We start from the raw sequence: 11,075 nt of genomic DNA on the forward strand, positions 1-11,075 counted from the left end.
GGGTAAATTCTGCCTGGGAAAACCCTCCCTCTCAAATGTCTTCAAAGTTCCAACACAACAGTGGTGCATCCTTTGTGATGTCATTAGCATCTGCCTCTGACCCAGCCTATCAGAAGTTTCCAATATTGATAATTGGTGGTGGATGACAATGACCTCTAACCAGTCATGAATTTTCCCTCTTCCAGGAGAGAAGTACTAGTAAAGGAGGTTTCTGCTAGCTAACAGCATCTACCTGTTGGGGTCTTGGTGAGTGGGCCCCCAGGGGAAATGGGGGACAGGGAGGCCAGGGCTGTGCCAGCAGAGCGGAGGCCTAGATTCTCTGCCATGAAGGGCCAAGTGGTTAGAAGGCCCTGACTTCTCCACTCTGGCCCAACAAATTGGGAAATGTCAGCTTCCATTGAGGGGTCAGCACTGTGTTCTAGACCTAAACCCGAAGTCTGTCCTCTCTTAAAATCTTAGCTCTATGTGTGGTTAAACAGAGGAGACTGGAAAAATAATTTTTCATTGCAATACTTTACTCCCCTACCTTCTGTACAGAAAATAAACTCCCTTCTGTGTGGAAAGGGCAGATTAGAGTGCGTGATATAAGCCTAAGCTCCCCAAATGGACTCTTTTGAAGAGTCTCGATTTGGCTCTTGAGGACAGGGGATGCCCGAGAATATCTGGATTGTCATTTAATGTGTGAATAGTGACATGATTCTGCTTTGAAAATGCTGTCCCCATCAGTGACATAAGTTTACATTATGGATCCTATAGAAAAATCTGTGGCATCTCATGCCCGTTCCTCCAGGCCCCCCACTGCACCCTGCTTACTCCGTACCTGGTGGTCTCACCTAGCACCAGGCCTTGGGATGATCGGGGACATTCGTGTAGCTCTCCTGCCTTGCAGCTTAAACTCACTGGAGTTGAGCTGATGAGAAACAAGCGGAGAGCACACCTAGCTGACTTTCCGGAGCCTCCCACTTTTTCCCTCTCATTTTGAGTTTTCTTGAAAATCTCATCTGGGCAGAGCCGAAAGGCCACGTACAGTTGTGTAGATTGTGTACAGTTGTGTTTGTGTTTAGGAATGATAATCAGTTCTGCCATGAGCATTCTTGTGCATGTCGGCCTTTCTGAGCTCAGGGGAGCATTCCTGATGAAACGGTTTCTAGAAAACAGAGGTGAGGTCCCAGGGCTCGTAACACTTTTGGCAACGGGGGCTATCCCCCTGCAGCTCTTCCCTGGGATGGTCTAGGACCTCAGGCAATTTCGCTGATCAATATTCCATATCAGCCAGTGGGCCCCTGCTAAGCTCTGACATCTATAGTAACACAGACTTCATCCTATAGCCATTAAGAAGAATTTACTGAGTCAGGGAGCTATGCTAGATACTAGGAATAAAAAGAAAAAAGAGATACGATCTGACAACAGGACTTACGATGTAGTTGGGGAGAAGGTAAATATCACTGAAGCGAAATCTCTGCTTTCTGGATGCTTGAGGAAAGGTATCGTTTTGGATGGCTGAGATTTTTTAGATGTACCCTTCCGCATACAAGTTTTATTTCATGTTAACAATTTTTTATCAAAAATGCTTTCTAAATATGCCATATAATTTCTTTCCTTTTAAAATAAAATATTCAACTAGAACATTATATTTCTCCTAATGCTTCAGGATTATTGTCATGAGCATATTTCCAACATTATGCTGTAATACAATGAAGTCTCCACGGCCACTTGGAGTGATCCTGAACTAAATAGCCCCAAGTTTCTGAGTTAGTTTTAAACTTGTTTTATCTCCTCTTGCTCTTAACTTTTGCTGATTTCACTGGGCTTGCTTTTTTACGTCCCTTCTCCCCCCGTATGCTCCTGTGCATCTGCCATGGGTTTGAAAATCAGGAAACTAGGTTTATCAGTGAGGTTATTGGTTCAGCTGCTGTCACAGAGACCGAGGTGATCAGCAGTCCAGGGCTCTTCTCCTCCAGGTCAGCACGAAACCCAGGCACTTAATGTCTTGTTGATTGTCCAGTCCTATGGTACTGTCCGTGTCAGCATCATCAGAGCCACCTCCCACCTCCACCCCTATGTTCACGGTCTAGTCTGCACAAGGGGGAAAGAGGAATGGAAAGCATGCAGCATCTTTCTAAGAACATGGCCTAGAAGTAAAATATATCACTTCCACTCACATCCCATTGGCTAGAACTTAGTCCCATCAGTCACAGCCAGTCTGTGAGGTAGGTACTATTATTGGACTCCTGTTATTTGCATTATGGCATCCATTTTATGGATGTGAAAATTAATCTCAGAGTGGTTAAATAACCAGTACAAGGCCACACAGCAGGGCCCAGATTGGAACCAAGGTTCAACTGGATCCAAAGATCATGCTCTTTGCACTTAACACAAGGCTTTTCTGAAGGAACCGCTATAACCCCCACGCACAAGACCCTTGTCCTTCCACCCTGGGCTCAGACACTAGCTCTGTAAAGAGGAAGGTGAGAAAGAGGACAAGCTGCTCTTTGGTCGAGTTCTACTCTCTCCCATCAGTACCATAACAACAGCAACGACTAATATTTAGTGAGCATCTACTTGGTGTACAACATCTCATTTAATCCTCACAACCACACTTTAAGGTTGTTGTCATTATTTACCCCATTTTACATATGCAAAGTATGTAGCTCAGAGAGGTTAAGTCCCATATTTAGATGGCCCAGCTGGGATTCAAATCCAGGCAGCTAGAGTTTTCAAACACGACTCTCCTACCTATCTGCCTGATCTGTGTTCCTGCCAGCCCTTATCCCAGAAGAGAGTAATAGAAATGTTAGGGCCAGCAGGGCTTTAGACCCCAATTAGCTCGATCCTTTCTGAATTACAGATGAGAGGGAAAAACAAAGTCACAAAGATCAAGCGAGTTGCCCAAGATTGCACAGCATACTAATAGCTGAGCCAGAGCTAGAATCCAGACCCCCGATATCCTGTTGCCCCTGGATAATAGATGTCCAAATGCTTTTCTCTCCCATGAAAGAATAAACAAATTAATGAATGGGTGAGTGAGTAAAGAAATAGGTCTTTTTTTTTTTTTTTATGCCTACAGCATCTGGTCTTCCTAGGTGGTCTCCCATCCAACTACTAATCAGGCCCAACCCTGCTTATGAGATCTGACATTGGGCTTGTTCAGGGTGGCATGGCCATAGACCATGGACTGGGATGCGAACCCAGGACCTTCTGCGTGTAAAGCAGAACGTGCTGACTGCTACACGATGGAACCACATCCAAAAATTGACAGAATGTGTCTAGTGGCTCATTTTGGGTTTTCGTGGAGCAGCCGCATCGGAAGAACCGGAGGGTGGGAGGTCTGGGGTGGGAGGCAGGTGCATGCGGGGAGAGACAGAACCAGGGTGTGCCGGCCTGAAGAGTAGTGTTTGAAAACTCTAGCTGCCTGGATTTGAATCCCAGCTGAGCCATCTAAATATAGGACTTAACCTCTCTGAGCTACTGTGCTGCTGGTTATGGGGAACCAACCTATAAAAGCATAGCTACCCCTATCCTCCCCCCCAGTGTCACATGAGCTTGTATTCACACTGCTTCTTCTATCGGCTTTTTATCATATTGCTAATGACTCTAACAATTTCCTCCCATTATAAGACTGTTGCAAGTCATTTTCAGAGACTGTTCAGCAGCCCTCCTCTCCCGTTAGCTTTTGTACAGCAAGTACTGGAAAATGTCTCCTGAATAAACTTGCCTAGGCCTCTGCCTGAGAGAGTGAGAGTGGCTGTTTACTACTGGTCCTTACTTTTCATACTGAAATTTGGGGGTTCAAACGTTGGCACCTGCGTCCATACCAGTGGTCTCTAGCAGAGAAGCCAGGACTCTGATGAAACTGGAGTCATGCAGGATTGTGACCCAGCCCAGTCTCTTGGGCCTCCCCGGCAGGCCTGTGGCCAATTTGCAGACCTTTCCTTTGCTGAAGAAGAAGGAGGCCAGAACTGGTTCCAGCCACTGGACTGGTGCTGGAAGGCGGTGCCTGGGTGCGGCAGAGCACTGCTACCTTTGTGGGATTGTGTGTTTTTCTTGGTTTGGCTGACAGGACTGGGAAGTCTGGAGGGGGACATATCTCATAGGAGAGCTTGAGGTGGGGCGAGGGCTGTAGGGTGGGCAGAGAGTAGCAAGACAGCTGGTGAGGCTTAGAGGGTGCAGGAGACTGGGCAGCAAGGGACCGGCAGCCTTGTACGTTTGCGATGGTAATTTGCAGATCGTTCCCGGTAGCGACTAGGTCTCTGAGGCGGAGCCTAGGCCTTTGCATATGGTAATCCCGCTTGGGTTCCCCGCCGGGTCGGAGCGGCCTTGGGGCGGGGCCAACGTTGGCTCCTGCCTGGGAGGAGCTGGGATGCCGCTCCCGCGGTGATGCAGGGGGGAATTTGCTGACAGTCCCTTGCCAGGTGGGCTGGCTACACTAGGCCAGCGATGAGGAGAACGGGCTGGCAGTCTCCTCCCAGGTAGGGAGCGTGTTTCCTGTCACCACATCTCGGAAGCCTGAGCACCTTGCCTGGGGCTGGGGTCGTGTCGCGAAAGGAGCAGACGTGGTGAGCACAGGGTGGTGTGAGCCGAGACTGATCCGGGTCCTGGACTGGGGAGGAGAGTGGGGAAGGGCTGCTTGCTCGTGCTTTCCGGGACTTGGGAGTGGGAGGGATGGGGGTGGGGAGACTGCGCCACCCTCCTTTGCCACACTGGCTATCACCCAGGCTGGACCCGGGGGGGCGGGGAGGGTAGAATGAGCCGCCCACTAGGCAGGGCCGTGGCGCGGTCGACCGTCTTCGCTGGGTTGCGGGGGAGGGTGGGCAGGAAGCTTGCCTGGGGTCCCCCGCCGCCTGCCTGACAGCAGGTGGGAGTTGCCTGTCTGGACCACCCCCACCCAGGGATTCCCCAGGGCTGTGCCGCCAGCTCACTGGGCTGGGCTGGGAGGGGCGCGCTTTGCCCCTGCAGTCAAGTCCACCGTGATGAGTTATGACAACGTCATTTCTGCGCTGCTGCTGGCTGGGAGTGGGGGGGGTCCATTCTATGCTTGATAGGCTGGGCTCCTGGGCCCCCAGGGGCAAAGGATGCCACCTTTTCTCCTGTGCTTTCAAAGAAAGCTTCTTGCTTCCATCCTCACCTTGGCCTTAGAGAGAAACTTTGGATTTGGATTATGGACCTGGGGAAACTGAGGGCCAGGGGTGCTGTGACTTCACCTAGGTCACTTTGCAGGTCCTACAGAGCTGGCTTCCCAGGCACTGCCTTGATGAGACGTTCTCTGGGTTGGCGGTGGAAGGGGCGGATCTTGCTCACTAGACCTCTAGTCCAATCTGGAGTGAACTCCCCATCCCAGAGCCCTCTCTCTCCTCAGCCCCTGAGAATGGGGGCAGTTACAACTTCTGCACAGGACTCCACGGTGTCATGGGAGTGAATACTGCTGAGATCAAAATTGTCTAGGGACAGGAGAAAATTGCTCATGAAAAATGTTCATCTGAGCAGATGAGGCCTCTTTGGATTCAGGGGGAGAATGAGAGTTGGCCTCAGGGAGAGGAAGGCCAAGGAGGCAGCCCAATTCTGGGCTTCAGCCTCATGTCCCCGCCTTGAGGGAAGACAAGTGGAAGTTCTCAGGCTGCCGAGGGAAGAAGGGAGATGGACGTTCTCCTTTAACGGCCTGCATCTGCTGGAGAAGAGGCTGGGACGCCATGCCGACGAGTCCACCTTCTCTCGGCGTCACCCTCTGTGGTAGATCACCTTGTCCTTGCTCTCTCCCCAACTCCTGTCCCCAGGAGAAATGGATGACATAGGATCTGTTGCCCTTGGAGGTGAACCTTTCCTGGATTGACCTTGTCCTCTTTATCAATGGGGCAGGTGCCTTTCTCTGAAGCGTAAATTGAGGCAGGTAGCGATGTTTTAAAGCTTGAGCCAGCGAGCGTCAGCGTGTGGGTGAGGAAACTGAGGCACGGAGGGTGTAGCGAGTTGTTCCAGGTTTCTTACCTGCACACAGGCTTCCTGACGCCCCGGCCCACCACAGAGCATCCTGGACGAGGCCCCTTCCTCTCTCCTCTTCTCCCCTCACGGCCCCCAGCCCAGGTAAGGTGAGGCTGTGAGCGCCTTCTGATGGGTGGAGGGGGCGGGTGTCAGTGATGGGAAAGAGCTCCAGCACTGTTTCCTCCTTTAAGATATGTTTTCAAGTTACTTGGGAAAGAAGCAACTTGAAAAGGAGGCCGAAGTCATGCGGTCACCTTCTCATTGTGCCTGCCCCCACAAGGGACACACAATTTCTATGGGCCTCTCAGAGCCAAGAGCAGCCGTCCCTCCTGCCTGGGTGACCACAGCCAGGAGGTGGCCCACAGCAGAGAGACTTCAGCTATCTCTCTGACAGCATCACAAGATGGGAAGTTCTGCCCAGCCTATTATTCTGAGTGGAAGGGGGTTACCATGTGCCTGGCACATGAGTTGCTACTTTTCAGACACACCCTCTGAGCACAGAGTCCCTGAAGCTGACCCCTGGTCATCACGGCATGCCTTGGCTGCCTGATGACCCCCAGTAATCACTAAGGTAACCTGTGGGAGGCAATGGGGTTTCCAGTACCAGATCAGACCTGGATGCCCATGGAGTGACAGTACAGTGCCAGAGAGGGGAGAGGACGCACATGTGTCCAGCTCCTCTCCTGGGGTGCCCCAAGGGTCTCTGGCAGCTCTTTTCCAGGAAGAAAGTCACACCCCATGGTCCTGGGAAACTGGTGTTGTGCCCCCCGCTTCCCCCCGCCTAGCAGAGGCAGAGTCAGGCCTCGAGAGGCCCTGGTTTGTAGGAGGTGAACCACTTGCGGAGCATAGCACCTGGTTCTGGACCAGAGTCCCTATTGGCTGGCCTTCTGCCCTCAGTTTCCCTACCTGAAAGCTGGGCATGAAAACACCTTCCCCAGGTGGATGGTGGGCTTCGGAAACATGTCAAGTGTGTATTACAGATGAGAAGTGTTATTCCCGGAGACTCTGGTCTCAATTGAAGCCATCTGTTTCCGGCCTCCATAGGGGAACCGTGGCTGTTCCCTCCATAAAGGATGCCTTGCACCTCTATGGCCAGTCTCAGGTGCCCTTCTAGGCTTGGAAGGCAGGCCATCCACCCCGACCCACTTCAAGTTGTGTTTCAACCCTTTCAAGAACTTCTTTTCCCTGCTCCTCATTGTCTGTGATATATAACAGGATCTCCAGGCCATAAAATGCTGGCGACTGGCAGCACACTAGACCTTCCTACAGGCCTACGGCCTCCCCACTGACTCTCAAATCCCATGGACTCTCTATTGTGAACCAGTTTTTCTTCCTGAAAAGCAGCTGATGAGAGAACCATAGAGATAATGGGCATAAAGTGGTGGGAGCTCTTTGCACTGATTGTCCAGGGTGCAGGGAATGTGCGGGGCATTCAGGCTCTGCTCTCAGAAAGGCTGTAATGAAACTGCTTAGGGGGACTGATCAGCTGCAAGTGAGATCAGCAGCTTTTAGTGCACCATTTTGCCTGACATGGGCCTCGTATTCTCGCTTCTTCCCTGTCCTGGGAGAGCAGTGGTTTCCACAGCTGACACATCGGCATGAGTGGTATAAACTGGACTCCCATTCTTACCCATGGATTGGCTGGTGCAAGTCATGCAAAATAAGGTTGTAGAGGGAGCTGAGATGAGAATGTGGGCAGCTCATGAGGTATGATGTCTCCTTGTTCTAGATCTGTCCAGATGGCTCTGGGCCAACCAAGGAAGAGCACCTGTGGCCAGAACTCTGCATCCTTTGTTTCTAAGGCAGGGTAGACAGCTGAGTTGCCATATTCCTTCCCAGCATCCCTCACCTGGTACTAACACATGCAGAGGCAGGGTGAAAGGGGAGGGGGTGCCCCATTGCCACTTCCTGCCTTCTCCTGGTGATTAGTGGTGTTTCAAAAGGGAACTGAAGCCTGGACCTGCTTAGAAAAAAAACAAGATCCAAGTGTCTTGGGCTCCCACCTTCTGCTCTTCCCACCCTTCCACTCTGCTGTTTTGCACGAGCACCCTCAAGACGAGATCCGAAGAGCTGGGCTGGGGACGGCTGAAGTATGGCACCGCCCTGTGCCTGCAGACCTTTGTTCATGCCAAGTCAGAGCCTCTGGCATCCTCGGAGGATCAGAGGCAGAAGGGCCAGGCCAGCTTCCAGTGGGAAGCCAAGCCTGTGCTCCCCATCACTGAGTGGCCTCGCCAAGGAAGGTGGCCCTGGCAATAAGAGCCTTCTCCCCAATCTGGCTGAGTCTTCTCACAGTGGTGTCCAGCCAGAGGTACAGTGGCCTCAGGCCATGGGGTCCCAGCAAAAGAGCAAGGCATCCTGAGGTCTTTGGAGATACAAACAAGCAAAATGGACCGACTGGCCTAGGATATGGCTGTGTGTTGGGTTTTTGATATGGAGGCCTCATTGCCTTGGGTGTCCTGGTGATGATGATTTGGCTGTAGATTGGAAATGCCGCAGAGGGCAACTGGACTCACCCTGAGCCCTGTGGGAAAATTGTGCTTTTTGGGTGGCGGGGTCATGGGAGCATGGAGAGCAAGACACACCCAGACAAACTGCCTGGGGCGCACTGAGGAGCCGGGTTCCCACCTGCTTCCTTACCCGCTGGCTTCACCCCTGTGAATCTTCTGTTCACAGCATGGGAAAATAACCCTCAGCGTGGGGTCATGTGGAGGATGAATGGGAGGAAGCAGAACATGTTTCGTGACTGGGAGCCTCCTTCTTTCTATCTGCTCACCTCTTTACCTGCTCAGTGGCAAGCTGTCCAGGGGTCTTTGGTGGCAGTGGCTGACTAGCGATGTTGATTGTTTCAGGCACTGTTGGAACTGAGCTGTTCCCTTCAAAAGAGCTTCAGATCCCTGAGAACCTGGCAGAGGGGGAGGTCTTCTCAGAACCAGAGGGTGTTCAGCGGGAGTGGCAGGCATGGGGGTGTCCTTCAGTATAGCAAACTGTTACTGGGCCAAGAATCTCTCCTGGGCTGAGGCCCAGTGTTCCCAGACCTGCAAACTAGGCCAGGCTTTCTCGAGACCCTCTCAGGCACCAGAGCAATGGCCTGAAGAGTGTCTCTGGCCTGAGGTCCTGGTGCCACTCAGTGACCTCACATTCCTTGTCACTACTTTTTAATCCTCTGCACGCCCCAGAGGCAGAGCAGATGTGAGTGGCTCACTTGATAGATGAGAAAGCGGAGGCTCAGAAAGGTTTTAATAGTCACAACCACACACACACACAACCGAGGCAGAACCCAAACTGGCCCTGGGTGATCTGATTCTAGTGGAGTGTCCCTCCTCCCCGGAGCATGGCTGACACATCCTCAGCTCACCTGCTCTTGCACTGCTGGTGGTTTTGCTGAAGTTGCTTAAGACAAAAGGACTTGAAAATGAAGGTCCTGCATTTCTCCCCTTCCCCTCCATTCTGGGCAGGGTGCCCAGAACTAGATCCTGCTGAAGAACAGCAGAGAATAGAATAGGATTCACCCCACCCCCACCCCATGCCTGGGACACACTGAAGGTGTGTTCAGGTGGCTGAACCTGAGCAGAGGCAGCAGGAGGAGATGAGGTGCAGCCAGGCCCTGGAGGGGGCTCCTCAAGGCCCCGGCCCAGGTACCTGCACAGAGCAATGGGGATGCAGGGGACAGGAAGCAATGTGCAAGCCCCTGATTTGGTTCACAGAGCTGCAAAGTGGAGGAGCAGGAGGACCCAAGCCCCAGTGCTCTCCTGTGGGTCTGGGGAGGAAACCCAGGCGAGGCAGACCAGATCTTTCCCCAAGACAGAGGAAGGAAGAAGGTTGAGAGGAGCAGTCTCTCTAATTAGGCCTTATTCCAGGACGTGGGTATCTCTGCTCTCCGCCTACTTATCCGATGAGTCTTCTTTGAGCCCAGCTCTGACCTGGTCACTTCTCATTGGCTCCCCCAGAGCCTGCCATTGAAGACTCAGCTGGGATTAAACCCAAACGACCTTCTGCCCTCCTGCTTCCTTCACTCATCCCTCACACTCTGCTCCAGCTCAGAGGCCCTTCCTGCTTAGGACAGGGGATGGGTCAGAACACCTTGAAGTTTTTACAAAATACACACACTCGACTTGTCTACCCTGACCACTTCCACCTCTGCTAGGAACTGCCGCTATGGCTGATCAAACATGCCTGAACTCTCTGACCCACCTCCTCCTCCCAGCCCAGTCCTTGTCCTCATCCCCATCCTTGTCTCTTCAGAGTCTCCCTGCCCTTCACGACTCAATTTGAATGCCACCTCCTCCACAAAGCTTTCCCTGGATCCCAGCCAGAGGTCTTACAGCCTTTAATGGACTTGTCCCATTGGAACCTATCTCTTCTGCTAGACAGTGAGCTCATCCTTTGATTCATCAAGTGTTCACTGAGTGCCAGTCATACACGTGTCCTCTGGTAATTCATGGGGAAGGGGCAGGTAGGCAAGTCAACAGATAATGACAACAGCTTCAGAGTGCAAAGCACAAGGGGACATTTTGGCAACAGCAATTAAAGCTGAAAATGTGCATACTTTATGACCAACAGTTTCAAATCTAGGTATATAATTACTTAGAGAAACTCATACATGTGCATGAGGAGATCGTTCCAAGAATATCTAGGGCAGCAATGTTTGAAGCACAAAAAAGGAATCTCAACTTCAGTATCTTCAATGTCTATAATAATGGAGTAGACAACTAAAAATGTGATGCTGTGCAGCGGTTAAAATATATATATAATTGGAGAATTTTCTGTTTTGTAAATTATATCTCAATATAGCTGATGTATCTCTATACACACATGGATATAGGTATGTGTGTATATAAGTTCTGTATTAACATGAATAAATCTCAAAAACAATATTGCATATAAAGGGAATGGCAGAATAATACCATTACTGAAAATTTAAGTTTAATGAAAATCGCAAAACAATACTATGTGATTTATGGATACAAACATGTTACAACGTTGCCATACCTACCAAGCTCATGCTTGCAGTGGTTTTAGCAGAGGGAGAGAAGGAGCTGACTGAAAGGGGAAGGGGAAGGCCTTCTAATTTGTCAGTAACACTTCTTTTAACAAATCAAGAT

General features: G+C 51.1%; 1 protein-coding gene across 4 annotated transcripts in view; it reads left to right on the forward strand.

Annotated features, from left to right (window-relative positions):
• The window catches only part of TMEM63C (transmembrane protein 63C), an 80,184-nt gene that overhangs the window by 10,161 nt on the left and 58,948 nt on the right, over nt 1-11,075 (forward strand). The gene's annotated exons all lie outside the window — the stretch shown is intronic.

The sequence above is a fragment of the Pteropus vampyrus genome, unplaced genomic scaffold (genome assembly GCF_000151845.1).
Source record: "Pteropus vampyrus isolate Shadow unplaced genomic scaffold, Pvam_2.0 Scaffold32, whole genome shotgun sequence".
NCBI lineage: Eukaryota > Metazoa > Chordata > Mammalia > Chiroptera > Pteropodidae > Pteropus > Pteropus vampyrus.